General features: G+C 32.3%; 1 protein-coding gene across 3 annotated transcripts in view; it reads left to right on the top strand.

The window, feature by feature from the left end:
- The window catches only part of NOVA1 (NOVA alternative splicing regulator 1), a 157,564-nt gene that overhangs the window by 53,319 nt on the left and 99,997 nt on the right, over positions 1-4,248 (top strand). The window lies entirely within an intron of this gene.

Raw genomic sequence — 4,248 nt, forward strand, 5'->3', positions numbered from 1 at the left:
TTTCATTGTTTTATGCATTTTATTTGTTTTTCTTTTTGTCTTTAGACATTTCTGTGAAAAGAAATTAAGGTTTCATGGTCGTCAAAAATGCTGAATAAAATGAAGTACACTGTCATTTATCTTAAGTCCAATGATTCCTGTATATACCTCTTATGCTTATAGATTCTCAATGAATGTGGACGAAAGTAACTTCTTTGCATCATAGTTTTCTTATTTGTAGAATTAGTTGGATATTAAATTGATTTCCTAGAGACCCTTTTAAAAAGTGATTTCTGTTTAATGTGAGAGCAGAATTCTGTTTTCAGAATTGTACCTTACATTATATAACCAAGATATTTGGGGGCAAGTAATTTTTTTCTAGTTAGAATACTGTTTGTGTTAAAAAATTCTGAGTAATGGTGTGTTTAAAAGAGATCTGTTTTCCTTCAAAGATATTTCCCATCTATCTCAAATTTTGTAGTGGAGTTAGCCTACTGACTTAAATATAACTTTTTGGTTGTAAATGCAGTATAATTCTTAAATTCATAGTTGTCATGGAAGCATCAGTGAATTAGACCATAAACTCTTATTATTAATAAATATTTTTAATTACTACAAAATTTTATTTCAAAATATGAAAGCATAAAAATTGTGATTTCCTCTTCTTAGTTATAGATGTAGTGTTTTCATCATCTAATTAATAGTCAAAGTACTAAACAGCAAAATGATTTTTCAAAAGTTGTAAATGACAATACATGTGTATATATTTAGCAACAAGATGCTTTCTTTGGTTCTTTTACATTTTCTCCAATGTAATTACAAGTGTTACATCTCATTTGTTTGATTAATTAACATAATAGGTCATATTTTTATGTATTTAATGCTCTACTGAAGGCATATGCCCTGTACTCGTGTAAGTCAGAGTACTTATTTTTAGATTATGTAGGATATTTGTTTTATTTTTTAAATCCTGTGTGTGATGCAAGGTTAGCAACTATCGGAATAAACTTTTAATCTTATGAGTCTTGTGCATCAATCAATTCATACTGTATGGGAATTGAAAAGGGTTGATAAGGTAGGAAATATATTTCATCAATATACTTGTGCATTAATTTCTTTAACTAGAAATAGAGAAACTTTGAAGGCATAAAGAAATATTTTTTCAGTATAGATTTAATTTATAAACTAATTTTCAAGAATCTATTCATATTTTTAAATATGACTATCATCTCATATTCTTTAATTGTCGGATGTAATTCAGTTTATAAAATAAACACTGTCTTTTAAATTCAGGGCATATTTTTAATAATTAATCTCAAATAGAGTTTTATAAAAATTATTTGTCTTATCAAATTTGTTTGAACAAATGCTTGTGATTGGAATATTTTGTGAATAGTAGGGAAGTAATTTTTTCATAAAAAATTACATGGGGGAATTCTTTTTACAGTTGACATTTAGTATTCGATTTACTTTAATAGCTTTTAATATTTAATTTTTAAATAATACAAAATAAAAAATATATTTTTAGAATAATTCATAAATTTTTGGATTGAAATAATATAAAAACAAATATGAAAAGTCCTTTTCCTTCCAAATCTCAGGTAGATCAACAGGTGATAAATTGTTCATGCAATTACCGTTATCATTGCTATTCTTATTTTATATTATTGATTTTTATCTTAAAAAATTAATCCTGCTGCTATTTCTCTGTCGATTGAATTATTAGAAAATTTAAATATATTTACATTTGCATAAAACTGTTTATGTTAAATATCTTATTGTCTTCCATACTGAATTAATAGGCATATATTACTTTAAACTCGTTCTTTAACTCTGGAATGTCTATAGGAATTGTGAGTAAATGTGTGTGTGCCTGTGTGTGTGCCTGTTTGTGTGTTTCCCGTCTTTGTAATGTATTTTCTAAACCCTGATTGCAAATCCTGTTACTCTGTAACTGTTGTATCAAGTGTAAATTGCTTAACAACTTAAAAGTTGTTTTCTTATTTGGTAATTGGGAATCATTACACCTACCTCACAGGGTTGTTGTGAGGGAAAAACAATAAAACATGTGAACGAGTGTTTAGCATATAGTAGATGTGCAGTGCATAAAACATGAGTGATAGCAAACCTTTCAGTGTGCCACTGCCCCAGGATGACATCTAAATTTCCCGAGAGGATATTTGATTAGCCTCCTCTTCAGCCGCATTTCCTTCCTCGCACCTGTATGTGACATTGATAGGGACTCCTTGCAGTTCTCAGATATAATCCTTTTTGGGTACTTGTCTCCTGAAATATTCTTTTTATTTTGTGTGTTGCTTTACCCCTAAACGACTGTGATCTGTTTTAGTAACTGCATACTTTTGTCACCTGTCTCCTTCACTAAAAAGATATTTCCTACCTCTGCCTTTCAGTATTGTGTTACATATTAATTATCTTAGGATCCTGTAGGTTTTGCACACTTCTAGATTTGGTATATAATCAAAATGCCTTTGTACGTGTCTCTTTTCCTCCATTTGGTGTAAAATAATGAGCGAAAAGTCTATCTTCTTTAACTCTGTCTCTAATAAGTTTCTGCAACTCAGTAAGCATTGTATTAATAGATGTAAATGAGTAAACATTTTACTAATAGATGTAAACTCCCCTAACCAAATTTATAACATATATAGTATCACTTACTGAGGACTTCTGTAAGGAAAACGCTGAGTTTGTAGACTAGCTCTCATCCTCCACAGCGATCACATCAAATTGATGGCCTTTTAATTAGCGGACGTCGCTGAGTCTTCCTAAGTAATAGGGCTGCTAGTGTGCAAGCAGACGCTTTTATTTCATTCTGGCCAGTCACAGTACCTGCATTCCCATTCTGAATGTTTTCCTTCCGTCTCAAAAATACGAAGCCTCTTTCTCTTTCCTCTCCTCACCCCACTCCTTCTGTTCTTTCTTTCTCTCATTTTCTTTTAGCGATCTCTCCATTTTCAATTTGACCAACTTCGGGTGGGGGGTACTGAAAGAGTCTAAATTAAAATGACAAACTCTCATCCAGCATAAAATCCTGCTCTCACATCAGCCCTGATTTTGAAGCGAACTTTTTCTAGAAAAATGGACCTTTCCTAGGCTAGTAGCTCAAACTGTTTGCTATACTCTCAGGCAGCTTGCCTTAAAGTCAATTATGGTGAGACAAATATCATGTGGTCAAAATGTAAAATCTTATCATTTGGTCTTCTTTTAGACCCTTTTAAAAGCTGTTTCAGTTTTGCTTTGTGTTTTTTTAAGTGAAGAGGAAATACACATGGATTAAGCCCTTTGGAAATCCCCTCTGACTATGGACCAGGTATGAGAATAGCCTTGCTAACAGGCTGGATGTATTGGAAAGTGGATTGTTGCAGATGCAGCTAGGTTAAAATTTTAGCCACCCTATCATTTGATCTTCCTTATGATCCATTTAAATTTGTTCAAGTTTTTAATATTTTCTGTTTTCTTTTCAATTGATCTTTGATACTTTACTTTGTTATTCTTGTTAGTTTTTTTTTTAAGTTTTTCTGTATATGAAATCCAAGATTGGTAACTGGATTAATGACTTTTTGGGGGCTATGGCAGGAGAGGTTGGGGGAAATGGGGAGCTAATATCAATGAGTAGAAGATTGAAGAGAAAGTTCTAAAACTGATTGTGGTGATGATTGTACAGCTCTTCTTGGTGTAATTGAACTATTGTATGATATGTGAGTTATATGCCAACAAAGCTGTTGGGAGAAAAAGAAAGAAACACAAAATAAAAATGAGAACACAAAGTGCTTTTTATGAAAACAATAAATGACTTTTCTGTAGGCCGAAGTCAGGTATCTGCTCTTGTAGTTACCTATTGTTGAAGGTCTTATATTCTAGAGCAGCAGTTGTCAATCTGTGGGTCATGACCCGTTTGGGGGTCGAACGACCCTTCCACAGGGGTCGCCTAAGACCATCGGAAGACACATATTTCCAATGGTTTTAGGAACCGAGACACCGCTTCTCTTCCTCCAGGCGGGTCTGCCCACATGCAAATATGCCCACACACGAGTAGCCAGCGTGAAAAGTGTTACCCATGCTATGCCATGGTTCAAGACAAAATTTCATTTATTTGTCATTAGAAATAAGTATTTCACAAGATATAATTACATATTGTTTTGTGATGAATCACTATGCTTTATGTTCAATTTGTAACAATGAAAGTACATTCTGCATATCAGATATTTACATTATGATTCATAAGAGAGGAAAATGACAGTTATGAAGTAG

Source organism: Echinops telfairi, unplaced genomic scaffold (assembly GCF_000313985.2).
Source record: "Echinops telfairi isolate 266 unplaced genomic scaffold, ASM31398v2 ScPeMD7_18;HRSCAF=68, whole genome shotgun sequence".
NCBI lineage: Eukaryota > Metazoa > Chordata > Mammalia > Afrosoricida > Tenrecidae > Echinops > Echinops telfairi.